Here is a 22,082-nt window from a genome sequence, read left to right on the forward strand (position 1 = left end):
ACAAACTGTTGTCACCTTCTCACCAAGCTGCTTGGCGATGGTCTTGTAGCTCATTCCAGCCTTGTGTAGGTCTACAATCTTGTCCCTGACATCCTTGGAGAGCTCTTTGGTCTTGGCCATGGTGGAGAGTTTGGAATCTGATTGATTGATTGCTTCTGTGGACAGGTGTCTTTTATACAGGTAACAAGCTGAGATTAGGAGCACTCCCTTTGTCACGAATACTGCCGAGGCTGCTCCTCCTCCTTGTTCGGGCAGGCTTCGGCGTTCGTCGTCCCCGGAGTACTAGCTGCCACCGTTTGATGTTTCGATGTTTGTTTGGTCATGTCTAGTTTATTGCACCTGTTTCGTATTCTGTCCTGATTATGTCACCTATAAGTTTCCCTGTGTTATGTTTTGGAGTTGTGTGTTATTGTCCGCATTGTCGTTTGTCTTTTTTCGGGATATGTTGTGCTTGGTGTAGTTTACGCGTTGCGCGTATTCTTTGCCTCCTGTGTGTTCGAGGCCATTTATTTTGGATTGTATTTGAGTCTCAGTAAAGTCGTTTTGACTTATCCGCTGTGTCCTGCGCCTGACTTCACCACCATATCCACAAATATACCGTGACAGAATAACACACCTTTACAATGGAGTCAGCAGGAGCAGCGAGGGAACCGAGTCGCTGGAGGATTGGGTCAGCTACCAGGACGCCAGGATCCAGCAACTCGGATCCGCCATGCAGGAGGTCATGGACACCCTGCGCCGATGGGAGAGAGGAGGTTTGCCCACACCTCCTCCTACCTTACCACCACCATCGGCCAGCCCCACCATACCAGCTCCGGAGTCCAGTGGCATTCGGCTCTCGCTCCCGAGGGCATATGATGGCACCGCAGCCGGGTGTCAGGGGTTCCTCCTTCAAGTGGAGCTCTACCCGGCAACCATACACCCGGCGCCCTCGGGATACGAGAGCGTTTCCGCCCTCATCTCCTGTCTCTCCGGCAAGGCGTTGGAGTGGGCCAATGCCGAATGGAGGGGAATAGACGCCGCCACCATCAGCTATGCGGAGTTCTCCTGCCGCTTCAGGGCTGTGTTCGATCATCCCCCCTGAGGGTAAAGCGGCGGGAGAGCGTCTGTTCCACCTTCGACAGGGGAAGAGGAGCGCACAGGAGTTTGCCCTGGATTTCCGGACTCTAGCGGCGGATGCGGGGTGGAATGAGAGGGCCCTCATCGACCACTATCGGTGTAGCCTGCGTGAGGACGTTCGACGAGAGTTGGCCTGCAGGGACACCAATCTCACCTTCGACCAGCTGGTGGACATGTCAATCGGTCTGGATACTCTGCTGGCCACCCGCGGACGTCCAGAGTTGGGGCCGTCCATTCCATCCCCCAGCACCTCCGAGCCGAGCCCTATGGAGCTCGGGGGTTATGGCGCTAGAGAGAGGAGGAGGGAGATACCGAGGGAGGCCGTCCCCTGCACCAACTGTGGCCGTAGAGGACACACTGCGGCTAGGTGCTGGGGAGGGTCTCCAGGGGTTCGAGGCAGCAGGTCGCGCACTAGGGAGTCATTCCAGGTGAGTAGGCGCCCACCTCACCCAGAGCTCTCTGTTGTTCACTTTTGTATACCTGTAGTATTTCCTCAGGTTGCATCTCAGTCCCAGCATAAGGCGCTAGTCGATTCAGGCGCAGCTGGGAATTTCATTAATCGTAATTTTTGTGTGAAGTTAGGGATTACCCTCCTGCCCGTTGATGCACCCTTTCCTATCCATGCCCTAGATAACCGTCCGTTGGGATCTGGGTTGATTAGGGAGGTCACAGCGCCACTTAAGATGAGGACGCAGGGGGGTCATGAAGAGATTATTCAGTTGTATCTGATCGACTTTCCTGCGTATCCCGTGGTACTGGGGCTTCCTTGGTTAATCGCCCATGATCCCACCATTTCGTGGCAACAGAGGGCTCTCAAGGAGTGGTCTAACCAGTGTGTCGGGCGATGTTTAGGTGTTTCCGTAGGGGCGACCACGGTGGAGAGTCCGAACCAGGTGCCCGCAATGCACATTCCCCCCGAGTATGAGGATTTGGCACTCGTGTTCAGCAAAACTAGGGCGACGCGTTTGCCACCTCATAGACGGGGGGATTGTGCGATAGATCTCCTGGCGGGTGCGACACTTCCGCAGAGCCATGTGTATCCCTTGTCTCAAGAGGAGACGGTGGCTATGGAGACATACATAGCCGAGTCTCTGAGACAGGGATACATACGGCCCTCCACTTCCCCTGTGTCCTCAAGTTTCTTTTTTGTGATGAAAAAGGATGGAGGGTTGTGCCTGTGTATTGATTACCGTAATCTCAATCAGATCACAGTTAAATACAGTTATCCTCTTCCTCTGATTGCGAGTATGAAGGAATCATTACGCGGAGCGCGTTTCTTCACAAAACTGGATCTCAGGAGCGCTTACAACTTGGTACGCATTAGGGATGGAGATGAATGGAAGACAGCATTTAGTACCACCTCGGGTCATTATGAGTATCTCGTCATGCCATATGGGTTAATGAATGCTCCTTCAGTCTTCCAATCCTTTGTGGACGAGATCTTCCGGGACTTGCATGGGCAGGGTGTGGTCGTGTACATTGATGACATTCTAGTGTACTCGTCTACACGAGCCGAGCATGTAGCCCTGGTACGCCGAGTGTTGGGTAGGCTGTTGGAGCATGACTTGTATGTCAAGGCAGAGAAATGTCTGTTTTTCCAGGAGTCCATCTCCTTCTTGGGTCATTGGTTGTCCGCGTCAGGGGTGGAGATGGAGATTGACCGTGTGTCAGCCATGCGTAATTGGCAGACTCCAACCACTGTTAAAGAGGTGCAACGGTTTTTGGGTTTTGCCAATTACTACCAGAGGTTTATCCGGGGTTTTGGACAGGTGGCAGCTCCCATCACTTCCCTGCTGAAGGGGGGCCCGGTGCGTTTGCAGTGGTCGGCTGAGGCGGACAGGGCGTTTGATAAACTGAAGAACCTGTTCACCTCGGCTCCGGTGCTGGCGCATCCGGACCCCGCTTTAGCGTTCCAAGTGGAGGTGGACGCGTCAGAGGCCGGTATTGGGGCAGTATTGTCTCAATGCTCAGGCACGCCTCCTAAACTCCGGCCCTGCGCTTTTTATTCTAAAAAGCTCAGCCCGGCGGAACGAAATTATGACGTAGGGGACAGGGAGCTGCTAGCCGTAGTTCAGGCCCTAAAGGTGTGGAGGCATTGGCTTGAGGGGGCTCAACACCCTTTTCTCATTCTGACTGACCATCGTAACCTGGAGTACATCCGGGCAGCTAGGAGACTGAACCCTCGTCAGGCTAGGTGGAACATGTTTCTGACCCGGTTTGTCTTTAAGCTTACGTACATCCCAGGGTCCCAGAACGGTAAGGCAGACGCCCTGTCCCGGCGGTATGACACAGAGGAGACGTCCATTGAGCCCACTCCCATACTGCCAGAGCCTTGTCTGGTGGCACCGGTGGTGTGGGAGATCGATGCGGAAATCGAGCGGGCGTTACGCACCGACCCTACTCCTCCGGAGTGTCCAGTGGGGCGGACGTACGTGCCGCTCGAGATCCGTGATCGTCTCATATATTGGGCTCACACGTCACCCTCCTTTGAACATCCAGGTATTGGCCGGACAGTGCACTGCCTTAGTGTTAAGTACTGGTGGCCAACATTGGCTAGGGACGTGAGGGTTTATGTCTCCTCCTGCTCAGTGTGCGCCCAGTGTAAGGCGCCTAGACACCTGCCCAGGGGGAAGTTACAGCCCCTGCCCGTTCCACAACGGCCATGGTCTCACCTCTCGGTAGACTTTGTCACTGACCTACCTCCCTCCCAGGGGAATACCACCATTCTGGTCGTTGTGGATCGGTTCTCTAAGGCCTGTCGTCTCATCCCAATGCCGGGTCTCCCTACTGCCCTACAGACCGCAGAGGCTTTGTTTACCCATGTCTTCCGGCACTACGGGGTTCCCGAGGATATAGTGTCCGATCGAGGTCCCCAATTCACCTCTAGAGTCTGGAGGGCGTTCATGGAACGTTTGGGGGTCTCGGTTAGCCTTACCTCGGGTTTTCACCCTGAGAGTAATGGGCAGGTGGAGAGAGTGAACCAGGATGTGGGCAGGTTTCTGAGATCGTATTGCCAGGACCGGCAGGAGGAGTGGTCGGGTTATATTCCTTGGGCAGAGATTGCCCAGAACTCTCTTCGCCACTCCTCTACTAACCTGACCCCTTTCCAGTGTGTGTTAGGGTATCAGCCGGTTCTGGCACCTTGACATCAGAGCCAGATCGAGGCTCCTGCGGTGGATGAGTGGTTTCGGCGCTCGGAGGAGACGTGGAACGCTGCACACGTCCATCTGCAGCGGGCTATCCGTAGACAGAAGGCGAGCGCCGATCTCCACCGCAGTGAGGGTCCAGTATACGCCCCTGGAGATCGAGTCTGGCTCTCGACTCGAAACCTGCCCCTTCGCCTGCCCTGCCGGAAGCTGGGTCGGCGGTTTGTGGGGCCATTTAAAGTCCTGAGGAGATTGAACGAGGTATGCTACAAGTTACAACTGCCTAATGATTATCACATTAACCCCTCGTTCCATGTGTCTCTCCTCAGGCCGGTGGTAGCTGGTCCACTCCAGGACAGTGAGATAAGAGAGACTCCTCCGCCCCCACTGGACATCGAGGGGGCTCCGGCGTACTCAGTCCGGTCCATCGTGGATTCGAGATGTCGGATGGGGAGTCTACAATATCTCGTGGAGTGGGAGGAGTACGGTCCGGAGGAACGGTGCTGGGTGCCTAGGAGGGATATCTTAGATCCCTCCCTCCTGACGGAGTTCCATCGTAACCATCCTGCTCCGCGTCCTCCTGGCCGTCCTGGCCGCGCTTCAAAGGGGGGGTACTGTCACGCTGCCGAGGCTGCTCCTCCTCCTTGTTCGGACAGGCTTCGGCGTTCGTCGTCCCCGGAGTACTAGCTGCCACCGTTTGATGTTTCAATGTTTGTTTGGTCATGTCTAGTTTAGTGCACCTGTTTCGTATTCTGTCCTGATTATGTCACCTATAAGTTTCCCTGTGTTATGTTTTGGAGTTGTGTGTTATTGTCCGCATTGTCGTTTGTCTTTTTTCGGGATATGTTGTGCTTGGTGTAGTTTACGCGTTGCGCGTATTCTTTGCCTCCTGTGTGTTTGAGGCCATTTATTTTGGATTGTCTATGAGTCTCAGTAAAGTCGTTTTGACTTATCCGCTGTGTCCTGCGCCTGACTTCACCACCACATCCACAAATATACCATGACACCCTTTAAGAGTGTGCTCCTAATCTCAGCTCGTTACCTGTATAAAAGACACCTGGGAGCCAGAAATCTTTCTGATTGAGAGGGGGTCAAATACTTATTTCCCTCATTAAAATGCAAATCAATTTATAACATTTTTGACATTAGTTTTTCTGGATTTTTTTTTTGTTATTCTGTCTCTCACTGTTCAAATAAACCTACCATTAAAATTATAGACTGATCATTTCTTTGTCAGTGGGCAAACGTACAAAATCAGCAGGGGATCAAATACTTTTTTCCCTCACTGTATCAACACCCCAAGCCTCCTCACAGTGACTCGTTACATGCAGGTGTGGTTCACGTTGCCTCTCCCATCCCTTGACTCACCACAAAGCCTTCTTTTACACATGCTGCCCAGCCTCCGATTAAGATGATTAATTAATTATGAAAGAAGGTGCAACAGATACTGTAGGATGTGCCTTAATTTTTATGACAGCCATTTATCTCGATATAGTGTTCTAGAGTACACCCACTTTAATTCTGTCAGTCCTTTTATTGCCCCTTCACTTTCATGACCAATACTACACTATCTTTATTCCAGTCAAATTATCAATAATAATGTACCTTCCCTGTCTCACAGGATATCCTTTGTCTGTGCTTCGTCACTAACTAGCTTACAGCTGAAAATAGCCATATCGTTCATTATCTTTCTTCAGATAATGATAACTGTTACTTAGGAATTTACGCTGCAGAATTTACGCTCCAGTACTACGCTGCAGAAACTGAACTGACCCCTGTGGATGTGTGTGCGAACTGTTGATGGTATGTCAAGAGTTACATATCCACTGTATGAGTTGTCTGTGTGATTTTGTATTCATTCCGCAATGTGCTCAAAGCCATTTCAATTGTTTTTTTGTGTCACAGGCCAAATTAATCTCCCCAGAAACTACACTCATATAGCAGACACTCTCGCAAGAATTGCCACCACTGAGCGAGGATTATCACTTTTCTTATATGAAAGAAATCTAGTTTCTGCCAAGAGTGAAGGGTAAGTTAAAACTGACTTTATACACAGGGTGCTTATTTATTATTATGAATATTACACTTTCAGCATACTAAGTAGCATACTAAGTATACTAAGAAAGTATGTAGAAGTTCTTTCTCATGTGTACTTACAGAGCACAAATAGGAAGTTTGCTTGTTAAAGGTTTCTGGGTAACAATTAAGTACCTTAGTGTGATTGTTTTCAATCAAAATAGTCAACAACAAAAAATTGCTTCTTAGCAATAGCAATTTCTCAAGCAAGAATTTGGATAGGACCTTCTGGGAGTGTTCTGAGTGTGGAGCGGAAAACGGAAAACTAGCTGTTATTGGCAGAGAGGTTGGGAACTTTCTTTCTTATTGGTCTATTATGTCATTTACCACCTGGTGATGTCACCAGGCAGGCCAAACTATAACTGGCAGAAATTTCAGGCACTCTTACAAGCTCTTACAATTGTCTCACGTCAGATGACGTCACTCCTACGCGACGCTCGTCCATCAACCGATCTGTCTTGTAGGATGTGGAACTCCTCTCTAAAAATCTAGATTTTGCTCATCCATTTAACACTAGTTCCTTATTCTGAAAATCACTCTGCTCTCGGTAGCTATGATGCACTGGCTACTATGGCAAACCATGCTCGATCAGCTGAGCAAATTTGCTCCAGCTAGCAGCCTAGTACAAGCTTGTTTGAATGGCCATACGGTAGCTAGTTTGCCAGCTTGTTGATGAAGTTGTACAGCACCAAAGGTGGACTCCAATCAAGTTGTAGAAAAATCTGTTTTCGCTTTGTATTATGGGGTATTGTGTGTAGATTGATGAGGAGAAAGATTTATTTAATCAATTTTAGAATTAGGCTGTAACGTAACAAAATGTGGAAAAGGTGAAGAGGTCTGAATACTTTCCAAATGCACTGTATAAAACACATGAAAATCACGTTTTTGATTGCACTGAGCCTTTAGTTCTTGATTGTTGATACCAAAACATCAAAGCTTGTTACTTAAAAGTGAACATTTGAATGGTGGACCAGTATGAGGTGGATCATGTACTCAATCAGGCTATTTGATCTGGCTAAAGAGCTGCCATTGTTACAGGAGGCAGATACATCCCCTGGTGTGAGCAGGGCCTTCATCTTTGTGTGTCGGCAGATGTACAATACATGGGAAGGACTGCAGGTGCTCAGGCCTTATGGCCTGTATGAGTGCATCGCTGCAGCCTGGGAAAAGGTAGTGTTTTTACTCTACCAAAAAGGAGCAATATTTCCATCATATTACAGTTAAACTACAGTACTTTGTTTTGTTGTGAGTTTGGCAATACAAATTGCAGTTATGTGCAGTTCTTTTAGCTAAATGAGACCCAGTAACTCAAAGCAACTCTTCATTGGCTTTGTCGTCAGTAAAATTTTTAAAGTTAACTACTATAGCAAGTTCTCGACCAATAAAAGGTTACGTTGGAATGGAGTGTTTTAGGATACGTTTATCAGCAGTTTTGCTAGTTTGATTACTCATTTGCCAGCTAGGACGTATGATATGCTGTTGGCTGTCATGAGCCATCGTCTACGCCTTTATTGATAGCAATTCAACATAATCCTTAACCTACGTTCACATATCAAACTCCACCCTACTACAGTCTTCTGGGTGTGGAAAACATCTGAACAATACACTTCCTTTTACCTGAGTCTCCTGAGTCGCCCCTCTAAAATATTCAGAATAACTTTTTGAGAATTTACCAAAAAACATACTTTATGATGGATAGGATGTGTTTTGTTGATCCCAAACCTCCAATTTTGTTTCTGGTGTCCTTTGACAGCTCTTTGGTCTTGGCCATAGTGGAGTTTGGAGTGTGACTGTTTGAGGTTGTGGACAGGTGTCTTTTATACTGATAACAAGTTCAAACAGGTGGCATTAATACAGGTAACAAGTGGAGGACAGATGAGCCTCTTAAAGAAGAAGTTACAGGTCTGTGAGAGCCAGAGATCTTGCTTTTTTGTAGGTGACCAAATACTTATTTTCCACCATAATTTGCAAATAAATTCATTAAAAATCCTACAATGTGATTTTCAGCATTTTTTTTTCTCAATTTGTCTGTCATAGTTGACGTGTACCTATGATGAAGATTACAGGCCTCTCTCATCTTTTTAAGTGGGAGAACTTGCACAATTGGTGGCTGACTAAGTACTTTTTTCCCCCACTGTATATTCAGTTTCACTCACTCAAAAAGACAGTCAAAAATTAATTGAATTCCCAATGTGTTATCACTCTGCTTTCAACCATCTAAAGCATAACCAAATTCCAATGGAAAAACAATGTCTGATTTTTGGTTTAGTTGTCACCTAAATCCGTTATCACTACGCTTTCAGCCATTTAAAAGCACAGCAAAGTTCAAATGGGAATACAATGTCAGATATTTTGTTTATTTATACAACAGATTAATGTGTTATCACTGTGCTTCATCTAATAGCGGAATCAAATGACCTGGATTGCAGTTGAGATTACATTAAAAGTAGCCTACATGGTGCAAGTGATCAATGCCGTTCGAGTTTCTTTACAGATGATTACAGCAATTGTATTTTTACTTTTACTCAAGTATTACAATTGGGTACTTTTTCCACCACTGATATCACTAAATATCATTACATTTTAATTCAACCAGAGCTTGAAACCCTAGACCTATGTTATTGTCTATTTTTAGTTGAACTCTGTGTTTAATTGAAACAATAGCTGTTGATGACTTTGCAAATGCTATATAGGCCTAAATAGCATCATTGATGATATGAGTGATAAAGTATGGTCACATTTAATTTGCTCTGTTAAACCTACCATTTGGAATGACTTCGATAGCAACAGTGAATCTATTTCGTTTTTAAGTGGAGATCTCTCAACAGTCATTCTCACGATAGCACATTGGTAATAGTCAGTGACAAATGTAAAAGCTAAGCAGGACTGGGCTTGGTTAAAACCCTGGATAGGAGGTGCTGGCCAGCCTATTTTTTTCTTCTGATAGTAAATATAACGTTGAAGAGCTGACGTTTTAAAGGTACGAATTCAATATATTTAACACAAGGTTTGTCTGTAAAAATTTGGTTACCATGGTGACCAAATCCTGTGGTTGAAATTTCACCCTCAAAACAACAGTTGATGACTTTTTTCAAATGTATTTTCCATGTAGATTCCACATCACGATACATTTACAAATTACTTTAAAACAACGTTGATTCAACAAGTTTGTGCCCAGTGGGATATTGCCCAAGTTCATTGTTATGTGAGGGATATCGTGTGTCAGACAGGCAGTGGAGGAGAACAGAGGAGAACTTTCTCCACTCTGCTAATAACTCATCCCTGTGAGCCCTGTGCTCCTATGGAGGAAGGTAGAAAGGCTGGAGGAATGAGATGCAGAGCCCCTAACATCACTGCTGAACTCCTCATTATTGAAGTTCAGTGTACGGGTTCAGGGGTGAATAACAAAGGACCACTTTGAAGTTATTTTCTCCCTATCATAGACGAGCTCCCTGTCAGAAAGCGATCCCACCCCGGTTCCCAGAGCCATCCTTGGCACATCCTCTCAAGAGCTGCAGAATATGTTAGTTTTGTTAGTGTCTCCCCCTGCAGGCAAATGGTGCCTGTGTATCTATGATAATTATGTTGTGATTTTATTTTGTCACCCCTCTGGCATGTTAAGAAGGATAAATAATGAGGCTCCCCGTCAATCTTTCCTTCTGCTGTCTGTTCACACAGAGTGGTTTGGGAGGAGACTTTGCTGGACAACCTGCTGAACTTTTCTGCCACTCCGAAAGGCCTGCTGTTCCTCCAGCAGACTGGAGCCATCAATGAGTGTGTCACCTACATGTTCTCCAGGTTCACCAAGAAACGGCAGGTATTACCACGTTATAATCAACTCTTATTGCTTACTGGTGATGTGCATTGAATAACAACACCATGGTAGGGATGAATAGGCAAAATTAAGTCCACTTCCCCACTGAGTATTTATTACGCCCAGCTATGTACTGTATGTATATTATATGCTGGTACTATTACACTTATTTAGATGTATTATATAGTCTCTCTTTAAGTACCCTTACTGCCCAGTGTTTTCATCATATACTGCAAACCTGGGCAGAAATCCCTGCTGCTTTAATTGACTAGAATTGTTTACATGCTCTTTTAATTACCTCCCTTGTTTTGCATACGTTTTGCTCCATATTGTAATTGAACTAATCTATTTTTAAGTCACACCATTGTTTTGTAATTAATTAAGGATCTTTACACATTAAATCAATTTGTGTTTACGTTTCTAAATGTTTTAAATCTTCCATTTCAGCTATTAGCCCTATTTTTTGTAAATGCCCATTACTTTGATTCATCCACAATAGTGGTGAAAATGTGCTTGGAATCTGAGGCTTAATAACCCTGTAGGTCTTACATGCATTTTCCACTTATTGTTTTACTTTTATCTTTATATTCTATCAATTGTTCCAGCTAGAGATTTACATAAAATCAATTAACAGAAATATATTTATACACTTGAGTGCCATTTCGATATCCCAGAGTATAGAAGAATGCCTCTGGCCTAACTAATGTGTTCCCATTTTCATAATAAACAAATATAATGCACACAAAGAATGATGAATCACACACACACACTTTTTGATTATGCGAGATAGTAAATAGCTTTTGGCTAATAGCAATCATGGCCTACTTTTAATCTGTTATAACACTTTCCTCCAGGTAAGCCGATGTGAGAAGTTTGGCTACAGTGTGATGGTGACACAGGTAGCAGCAACAGCCCCTGGCGTGGTGGCGTTACACAGCTCAGGTACTAGCTACTTCATGACAGCACTGATAGCAGTTTGAAAATACAGTTATTGCACATTACATTGTAGTCATTTAGCAGACGCTCTTATCCAGAGCGACTTACAGTTAGCGAGTGAATACATTTTTTTGCTTTCATACTGGCTCCCCGTGGGAATCGAACCCACAACCCTGGCGTTGCAAGCGCCATGCTCTACCAACTGAGCTACATGGGACCATACACATGAATTACACCTCAGTATGTCCTGGCAGGTTTCATGCAGGCCATAGTGGTTGAGTTATGGTCGGCTCTGGAGTGTGGGAGAGAGGATGTGAGGGTCGTTCACCCCAAGTCCACTCGCATGGACTCCATAAACAGGAGCTGTCTGAAGGTCAATTATCTTCTCAGTTTTCTACAGTTCTGTGTGCTTCAACGTCCATGGTTTCCTCATGATACCTCCTGAGGACAATCAGCAGGACAACTCAGCCTTGACATACTCAGTCAGCCTTTCTTATGAGGTCATGAGGTCAGACTTACTACAGAGACCAACAGAGTGCTCATAAACAGGATGAATGTCTGATCTGAGTTGACAGATGTCAGTGAGCAGTGCTCTGATTGACGTTGGCGTTATGAGTATTGTCCCTGTTGTGTTAGCTCTGTATGGTGGATGGGTTAAAGGCTGTGTGTGAATGGTAGGTCTGTGCCAGGGCTGGGCAACATACTGCCCATTCAATCTGTTTTGGGAAATTATTATTTTGGGTTAAAAAACACTCCAGGCCACTCTTGAATGTCTAAAACTAGATACAAAAAAAGTATGTAGAAATTATAATGGACTTATGCGTTTTCAAATAACTGCCCTTTTTCTGGCCCACAAATTGCTTTTGACAAACAAATCGGTCCGAAAAATTGTGAAATCCCGATGTGGCCCTCGAGCTAAAATGATTGCCTAGCCCTGGTCTATACCATATTCAGACAGGATAGGAACCAGCCCAGCCGTAGATAAAAACAACAGACACCAGACCTGCAAGAATGACAGTAATGTGGGTTTTTAGATCTGTTTTGGTGCGAGTTATTCCCTACATAGTCTCCCGAGTGGCGCAGTGGTCTAACGCCAGGGTTGTAGGTTCGAATCCCACGGGGGGCCAGTATAATTTTTTTTTTTTTTAAATAATTGTATGCACTCACTAACTGTAAGTCGCTCTGGATAAGAGCGTCTGCTAAATGACTAAAATATAAAATGTAATGTCAATAACGGTATCTGATAGATAAATAGCCTAGCTCTTGTTTTCTGATGTTTTATTTAAATCCGGTCTTTTGTATTCACCAATCTACAGGAAGTAATCTACTCATGGATTCACAGTTGGTGTTCTCTGCATCAGTTTGAGGGTGATCTATCAATATGTCAGTCCTCTGATACACTCTCAGCAATACACAATGTCTGTAGTAGATGTGAATGTAATTGTCATCCTTTTGTTGAGAAGAAATAGGTTATTTACATGCAGAATAAATCTCTAGAGACTGATTGAATAAATCTCTAGAGACCGAATTCCTTATTCACCCCCAAAAATAATTTGTAAGCCGTTTGAATAGATAGAATGTAGGAAAGAAACAAAAACAATTGCTGCCGAACTCATGTAATCTTTACCTTAGTTTTTCAGAACAATAAAATGATGTTTGACTGTTTTGCCCGACCCCTCCTGCTCCCCAGTCGTTTCTGTCCTTGGTCAACCTGCTGTCCTCCCCCCATGCTGTGTGAGATTTCTTAGGACAGCAGCCTTTGCCCAAAAAGGCTGAGTACAACCTAAGGGAGATGCCCACCTCCATCACAGTGAGTCCTGACCTCAACACTGACCCTCACACACTACGAGGAGAACGCTTGACTTGACATACACTTGTATGACTCCTAGGTTGGATACGGTTTAACATCAGTTTGTTCAGATGATGCTACACATAAATAACATGTGTTGTTTAAAATATGTGAAAACGTGAAAGAGAAGAATGTTTAGTTTAGATTATACAGCCAATATGAAAGATAAGGTGGTACTTTTAAATGTGGTTGCAGTCCCAGGTTCTACCATAGGAGGGCATACTTACTCTGTTTGTGTTCAAACAGGGCTATCGTAACATTTTTTTACGTGTGCTTCTACAGACATAACCAAATCAATAACTACTGCACGTTATCAGTATTTAGGTAAGAATTAATTATCTACCTTTCACATAATTTTCACTCTGTTTTGTACCTCTTTGCCACAAGATTTGATTGATAGGCTGATTGTCATGAATTCAGATGTGAAAATTCATTCACTGTTCAACTACGAGCAATCTCACACGTTTGGCCTGAGGTAAGATGAATTCTGTTCTCCGATCTTCCTTTCAGAATGAATGGGGAGCGGGAGCACAAATCAGAAGTGCATTTCATTGTGGGGTTTACCATCTGGTTAGCCTGTTGTGTCACACACACATCCTTCACCCATTGATCAATATGAGATTGACTCTTTGCTCTATGCTTAAACAACATGGACTGCCTGATAGAATAATTCCACTATATGAAAATAGCTATTCTCAGAATTGAGTCATGTATGTTTTATTTTTCTTTGAAAAGCATTCTTAGTTGAATTAAGGCTAAAGCTGTACTGAGTCACTCTTTTAGACACAGAGAAGACTCATTAATATAAAACTAAAGCATTTGCTACAGATAAGACCCCACCATGGCTGTTAAAGCTACCACAAAGGATATTCTTATTCTAAACATGATTTGATGTGAACAATTTATTTTGCTTATATTGCTCACATATTTTTGGTTAGCTTAACCTCTCTGGAGAATAATCTTGGAAAGGGTGATGTATTCCACACACACTCCAAACAAACACCAGCTTTCCTCAGTGTTAACACAGCTGGTGCTTTCACTTGAACTAAACCACACTTCTAGTGGTTATAGACATGTCACTGGATGGCCTCTGCCTCACTGTCTTGTCTCTCTGGGGAGAGGTCATTATTACTGAGCCACTGTCCCTCCTCATGTCCTCATTTCTCCCAACAACTGTCACAGTCGTCAGTGTGTCGCTGGAGTGGCTGGCGGGACATCACAGGGAGAAGAACCGGCTTGAGTGGGTGTTAGCTCACAGTTTGTTAGGGTTTCTCCGCACTGATGTCCCAAAGTGAACACAACAGCTACGTCTTGAAAATAACTGTAGAATCTAGTTACAGTTCATTCTGTCTGAAACTCGTTGAAACCATAAAGGTTAGATTTTTAGATGAATGGTAAACAGTGAAGGATGAGGTGGGAAATGGACAGCCTTCAGAACTCACAAAGCCATTTTGTCTTCCAGTGGACGTCAAACTGAATGTCTGAAGGTGCCCATCACACTGGGGGCATGATGACAGTTCACAGCATCACAGAAATTAATCATCTTGCTTTGACAGAATGCTCCATCACGGCAACGACTCGCACCTCTCCTTGCTTAACCAGATCACTCAAAGTGCTGTCTCTATAATGTTTAATAACACAACCCTTAATGTATTTTAACATATCGCCCCTGTACTTTTTCCTCTCTGCTGTTTTGAATGTGAACACGCAGCAGCGTGCGTTCAGTGCTTGTTCTCTGCAAGAGGGGCCACTCAGGTTGTGAGGTCAAAGGGAATCCTTAGCGATGGCCGCCCTAGTCAGAGGGAGGGCAAGTCAGTGTTGGTGTCTCGGGGAGGGTGGCGCGGTGGCGGAGACTGCAGATGAAAGAGTCTGAGCTACATTCTCTTTGGAGAGACCGGCTCAGCTCCTCCAAATATGCAAAATAGATCAATTAAGAGACTGTTGTTTTGGAGGAGGAAGGCTTCCTGTTGACAGAACGCTGCGGCTGTGTAATTTTCTTGAGCGGTTTTATTCAGTGTTCATTTCAGCAGCACGTTGGCTCCCAGTTGTCATGCTTAAAGTAATGATAATTAATTGCCCTCACGCTGCAGAGCCTTCTAATGGTATGAACAAAGATGGAGCTCCTCACTCCCTGAATGCATGACTAACATTTATAATGTTTACTGCCTCCTGACTGGCTTCTACGGAATCTTTCACTTATAGTTCATGATTTGAATGGTGGAATACTTTCTGCTCTAGGACTGGTATTTTTTCATGTTTACAATAACTTGCATTCCTGCAGTTTGGAGTCTATGTTGAAACAATGCTATGTTGAATTGCTTCCAAGTGTCCCAAGATTGCTTTGGTCTCAGCTGTGAGCATTTTGGTTGATTACAGCTTCAGTATGTTGTGTTGCTGCCCAAACCCTGTTCAATTGGCTTGTGTTACTGTCACAGCAAAGGGACAAGGCTGATATGAACAGACTGCTCGGTATTAAATCACATAATTATTAGCCATTAGAGAGGGAAATCACTGTCATTTAACAATGACACCCAGGGTTGTCCTATTTTACTGCTCACTTCCACCTGCCTGTTTTATGTTCTCCACAGATGCACAATGTCCCTGTCACATCGCTCCTGCGTGATTTATTACTCTCAACTGCTGCGTTAATGTTGAAATCTATTTCCACAATTCAGTTAGGGATTCTTTCTCCCTATTATGCAAAGCACTCTGGCTTGGCCCTCTGTGGAGTCTGTTGATCTACAAGGCAATAAGGCAGGCGAGCAGAAACAAATAATAACTTTGATAAGACCTGCGAAAAAATACAACATGCTGTCCATTAGTAGGCAGTAGGCAGCTAGACTCAATGTGTTTTCAGAGCAAGCACTCTAAATCAAATGGTTAACTAACTTTATAATGATTAAGTCTGTACGATCTGTAATTGTATGTCCATGAGAAGTGACGTTTGTTTATCTATGTATTTTCATGTACTTTCAGATTACTAAGTGTGATGTGCTGCAACCTAGACTCCCTCCTGCTTCTGGAGTCACAGTACAACATTTCCGACATGTTGGTGCAATGTCAGATGGACAACATCACCGTTCCATCGTCTGGTGAAGGGTACTTGAAAAGCTTTTTGTTTTCCTGTGCCTCATAATGTTATGACAGGCTGTGGTTCCACCGTTAGTCTAATCACGACAAAATTAGAAATGGATCATTTGCCTTGTCACAGTAAAATGAAATAAAGCGTAAAGAAAAGGCCATTTCCAAAAATGTATTTTGAATGCCTCCATAATGGATATTGCGACTGGTCATGAATTGAAATGGTCCGAATTGTCTGGTCACAAAAGAAATGTGCCTGCAAGCACGGTGGTTTTGTGTCTGAAGTGGAGATCACCTCATTTCTCCTCCCATTGTTTTATCCCCTCCCCCCTCTCCTCTCTCAGAGATTTCATTATTGATGGTCTGTCTGTGGAGAGGAACCACATCCTGGTGCGTATGAGTGTGATTGGAGGACCATCGGAGAGGAGACTTCCCCCTAGGGCCCTCCAGAAGTTCAGTGCTTTTCTACTCACACCCCTTGGCCTAACATCAAGCAGAGGAAGCCCTGATGACTGAAGGAATGGCTTTCCAGAACTGTGTGTTAAACTTAAATGTTATCACCTGCATACAAAACATTCATCTTAGCAACCTGGGAACCTGTTCCAGGGATGTTGTGCTATTCAGTCGCTTCACTTGCCACAGAAACTAGTGACCTGGAAAGACATGCTTTAAATACCACTATGTCTTTAATGAATGTAAATAGCACAGACAAAACTATAAGGATGATTAAACAAAACCTCGTTAACATTTAGACACACTGCATCTGGAAAGTAAACCAACATGGCTCTCTGTTCATATGTGAGGATTGACTTTCTAGATCTTCACATGTAGAATAACTCTGATTTGACTTATTTGATAGCATCTACAGACAATCAGTAATACACACCATTATTTAATAAGGCATGTCAATAACATGATATAGATGTACGTAAGCTTGTAGGAGTTTGTAGTAAACAGAGAGATCACATTTATGTTAACATAATGATTATTCATCTCTTTTAGGGCATTGACCCTTATCCTTGGCCGATGTTTTCATCATGCCCTCTATTACATACTGAATCTCCCAAAGACATCCTGGGGACAACAGGGTAAGAGGAACATTCCTTCAACACTGTTGACATGTACACTATATATACAAAAGTATTTGGACACCCCTTCAAATTAGTGGATTTGGCTATTACAATGACATTCTAGACGATTCTGTGCTTCCAACTTTGTGGCAACAGTTTGGGGAAGGCCCTTTCCCATTTCAGCATGACAATGCCCCCTTGCACAAAGCAAGGTCCATACAGAAATTGTTTGTCGAGATCGGTGTGGAAGAACTTGACTGGCCTGCACAGAGCCCTGACATCAACCCCATCGAACACCTTTGGGATAAATTAGAATGCCGACTGTGAGCCTAATCGCCCAACATCAGTGCCCGACCTCACTAATGCTCTTGTGGCTAAATGGAAGCAAGTCCTCGCAGCAATGTTCCAACATCTAGTGGAAAGCCTTCCCAGAAGAGTGGAGGCTGTTATAACAGCAAAGGGGGACCAACTCCATATTAATGCACATGATTTTGGAATGAGTTGTTTGGTTATGTAGTGTATTTCTGTCTGACTATGGTAAGGGTATTAGATATACAGCAATCATTTTGCAATAGGTCAATAAAGATTTAGTTGTTTGAAGTTCGCATATGAAGGGTTTGGGTGAGCATGTCTGTCATTAGCTGTGGAGTTGGGTGCAGGGACAGAGTCTCTTGAACAATGCTGTTCATTCAGCCACAAGATCTCCACCTGGTGCCAAGGATCCTCCCCTGATTAATTAATGCTTTAAAACCTTTCCTTTCATTACAGTTCTGCTTTGCCTGTGGTGTAAATATATAAAAATAGGCTATTCAACAGCACTCAATACAAACAATGCCCCCTTAATCAGTAGAGGCATTGAAAACAAGGCATTTAGAAATGTATAGCCTGAATTGGAACATCAAGCATTGGTTGCCATTAGAGATTAAGGCTAGAGAGGCTAATTGAAATTCTAAACAAAAGTCTGGGAGGTGAGGTGGCACTTTAGATTCAGACACAATGTCAATGTTGTTTAAAAGGTCAGGGTTCTGAAATAAAAGATGTCTCTGATTGCATAATGGAGGCGATAGGCTCTCCTGAAGGTAAATTAGGATATGAATGATTACATTTGGTAGTCAGTGAGTGAGCGATGTGTTTTGGTTTTGTCTGTAGACTCTGAGATAAGTGCCTCCACCAAGGACACAGAGAAGGATGGGAGCTGGATGGATACCTGTAGGAGACAATACTGTAAAGTCATGACCACCAAGTCCAACATTGTCTCAGCAAATGGTGGGTGATATATTATGATGTTATAATCAAATCAAATCAAATCAAATTTTATTGGCCACATGCGCCGAATACAACAGGTGCAGACATTACAGTGAAATGCTTACTTACAGCCCTTAACCAACAGTGCATTTATTTTTTACAAAAAAGTAAAAATAAAACGACAACAAAAAAAGTGTTGAGAAAAAAAGTGCAGAAGTAAAATAAAATAACAGTAGGGAGGCTATATATACAGGGGGGTACCGGTGCAGAGTCAATGTGCGGGGGCACCGGCTAGTTGAGGTAGCAGTGGTCTAAGGCACTGCATCGCAGTGCTAACTGTACCACTAGAGATCCTGGTTCGAATCCAGGCTCTGTCGCAGCCGGCCGCGACCGGGAGACTCATGGGCGGTGCACAATTGGCCCAGCGTCGTCCAGGGTAGGGGAGGGAATGGCCGGCAGGGATGTAGCTCAGTTGATAGAGCATGGCGTTTGCAATGCCAGGGTTGTGGGTTCGATTCCCACGGGGGGCCAGTATAAAAAAAAAATATGTATTCACTAACTGTAAGTCGCTCTGGATAAGAACGTCTGCTAAATGACGTAAAATGTAAAATGTAAAAAAATTTGAAGTAATATGTACATGTGGGCAGAGTTAAAGTGACTATGCATAAATAATTAACAGAGTAGCAGCAGCGTAAAAGGATGGGGTGGGGGGGGCAGTGCAAATAGTCCGGGTAGCCATGATTAGCTGTTCAGGAGTCTTATGGCTTGGGGGTAGAAGCTGTTGAGAAGTCTTTTGGACCTAAACTTGGCACTCCGGTACCGCTTGCCGTGCGGTAGCAGAGAGAACAGTCTATGACTAGGGTGGCTGGAGTCTTTGACAATTTTGAGGGCCTTCCTCTGACACCGCCTGGTATAGAGGTCCTGGATGGCAGGAAGCTTGGCCCCAGTGATGTACTGGGCCGTACGCACTACCCTTTGTAGTGCCTTGCGGTCGGAGGCCAAGCAGTTGCCATACCAGGCGGTGATGCAACCAGTCAGGATGCTCTCGATGGTGCAGCTGTAGAATTTTTTGAGGATCTGAGGACCCATGCCAATGTAGGGCAATTAGTTTTTCTAGACCACGTGGTCTGACCAGGAAAAACTCTGGGCTCTAGATACGACACAGAGTTATTACTGGTCAGGTCAGATGGTCAGAGCGGAAAAAAAACGTAGTCCCAGATTCCTGACTTTGAATAGTTAATCAATAAAACCCCTGAATCCATACAGTGGGGAAAAAAAGTATTTAGTCAGCCACCAATTGTGCATGTTCTCCCACTTAAAAAGATGAGAGAAGCCTGTAATTTTCATCATAGGTACACGTCAACTATGACAGACAAAATGAGAATTTTTTTTCCAGAAAATCACATTATAGGATTTTTAATTAATTAATTTGCAAATTATGGTGGAAAATAAGTATTTGGTCAATAACAAAAGTTTCTCAATACTTTGTTATATACCCTTTGTTGGCAATGACACAGGTCAAACGTTTTCTGTAAGTCTTCACAAGGTTTTCACACACTGTTGCTGGTATTTTGGCCCATTCCTCCATGCAGATCTCCTCTAGAGCAGTGATGTTTTGGGGCTGTCGCTGGGCAACACGGACTTTCAACTCCCTCCAAAGATTTTCTATGGGGTTGAGATCTGGAGACTGGCTAGGCCACTCCAGGACCTTGAAATGCTTCTTACGAAGCCACTCCTTCGTTGCCCGGGCGGTGTGTTTGGGATCATTGTCATGCTGAAAGACCCAGCCACGTTTCATCTTCAATGCCCTTGCTGATGGAAGGAGGTTTTCACTCAAAATCTCACGATACATGGCCCCATTCATTCTTTCCTTTACACAGATCAGTCGTCCTGGTCCCTTTGCAGAAAAACAGCCCCAAAGCATGATGTTTCCACCCCCATGCTTCACAGTAGGTATGGTGTTCTTTGGATGCAACTCAGCATTCTTTGTCCTCCAAACACGACGAGTTGAGTTTTTACCAAAAAGTTATATTTTGGTTTCATCTGACCATATGACATTCTCCCAATCCTCTTCTGGATCATCCAAATGCACATAAGCAAACTTCAGACAGGCCTGGACATGTACTGGTTTAAGCAGGGGGACACGTCTGGCACTGCAGGATTTGAGTCCCTGGCGGCGTAGTGTGTTACTGATGGTAGGCTTTGTTACTTTGGTCCCAGCTCTCTGCAGGTCATTCACTAGGTCCCCCCGTGTGGTTCTGGGATTTTTGCTCACCGTTCTTGTGATCATTTTGACCCCACGGGGTGAGATCTTGTGTGGAGCCCCAGATCGAGGGAGATTATCAGTGGTCTTGTATGTCTTCCATTTCCTAATAATTGCTCCCACAGTTGATTTCTTCAAACCAAGCTGCTTACCTATTGCAGATTCAGTCTTCCCAGCCTGGTGCAGGTCTACAATTTTGTTTCAGGTGTCCTTTGACAGCTCTTTGGTCTTGGCCATAGTGGAGTTTGGAGTGTGACTGTTTGAGGTTGTGGACAGGTGTCTTTTATACTGATAACAAGTTCAAACAGGTGCCATTAATACAGGTAATGAGTGGAGGACAGAGGAGCCTCTTAAAGAAGAAGTTACAGGTCTGTGAGAGCCAGAAATCTTGCTTGTTTGTAGGTGACCAAATACTTATTTTCCACCATAATTTGCAAATAAATTCATTAAAACTCCTACAATGTGATTTTCTTGATTTTTTTTTCTCATTTTGTCTGTCATAGTTGACGTGTACCTATGATGAAAATTACAGGCCTCTCTCATCTTTTTAAGTGGGAGAACTTGCACAATTGGTGGCTGACTAAATACTTTTTTTCCCCACTGTATTTCAATGTTCTTGCCATTCCGATATGCTACAATCTACACTGTATTTGAGAATGATAGCTCTGTTGGGTTATAACTCATCTGTTTTATATTCAAACCACAGACAGGGACCACAGTTTGTTAACATTTTATTGTCCATTATGTTCCCATGATTAAATGGACGAACAATTTGTCAGTGGATGAAATGATAGGCCCATATTGGGTGTGCTGCTAGACTACTACATACTGAAGAACCAATATCTTTCTGCCTACAACTGCAAAGGTATAGAATATCACTTTGCCTGGGTAACAGTAAATAACGGTAAAGATGACTAACTTACCCACATAAGATTTTCATTTACTGTACATGTACTGTACTTTTGCACTCTCTGAGGGTGTTTATGTCATTGATTGGTTGCTATTCATTGAAACCATCTTGATTATGTGTCATTGTGTGTTCAATTGCTTCCTCTGAATGTCACTCTAAAAGAGTTCCATTCTGAGTTATTGGTTGTGAAGGGATTGCGGTGTACATAGTAAGAGACTTCCTGATTGCTTATTTCATTCAGAGACAAAGAAGCACCCAGGACGAAGGCCTTTGATATAGCTTAGAATTGAGAAAAATGGTCTACACAGAGCTGCCTTTCTTCGTATAATAGATCAACAAGATGCTTGATTACCTTCTCATTTTCCCTGCTGTGTGTACAGTAAAGGCTGCACAATTTGTACTTGCCTGGTGTAGCATTGAAGAGAAATGGCTTTTCAAAGGCCTCTGTGATGTGTGTTTCCTGTCTCCTCCCCAGTCCTGGCTGATCTATTGGAGAAGGCTGTGTTGCACCTCTCTGCTTCGCTGTCAGAGCGTTTCTTCCTGCCTGTACAATACAAAGGTCAGTGTGAGCTG

General features: G+C 44.2%; 1 pseudogene across 1 annotated transcript in view; it reads left to right on the plus strand.

The window, feature by feature from the left end:
* The window catches only part of LOC311108151 (protein broad-minded-like), a 42,918-nt pseudogene that overhangs the window by 13,752 nt on the left and 7,084 nt on the right, over window positions 1-22,082 (plus strand). Inside the window, exons 11-24 of the transcript XR_014615893.1 lie at window positions 5,554-5,596; window positions 6,171-6,294; window positions 7,343-7,511; window positions 9,785-9,864; window positions 10,020-10,158; window positions 11,010-11,097; window positions 11,346-11,464; window positions 12,782-12,901; window positions 13,327-13,415; window positions 15,917-16,039; window positions 16,366-16,474; window positions 17,024-17,109; window positions 18,241-18,357; window positions 21,985-22,068. The product of XR_014615893.1 is annotated as a protein broad-minded-like (transcript). The remainder of the gene's footprint in view (window positions 1-5,553; window positions 5,597-6,170; window positions 6,295-7,342; window positions 7,512-9,784; window positions 9,865-10,019; window positions 10,159-11,009; window positions 11,098-11,345; window positions 11,465-12,781; window positions 12,902-13,326; window positions 13,416-15,916; window positions 16,040-16,365; window positions 16,475-17,023; window positions 17,110-18,240; window positions 18,358-21,984; window positions 22,069-22,082) is intronic.

Source organism: Coregonus lavaretus, assembly GCF_964263955.1.
Source record: "Coregonus lavaretus genome assembly, chromosome: 33".
NCBI lineage: Eukaryota > Metazoa > Chordata > Actinopteri > Salmoniformes > Salmonidae > Coregonus > Coregonus lavaretus.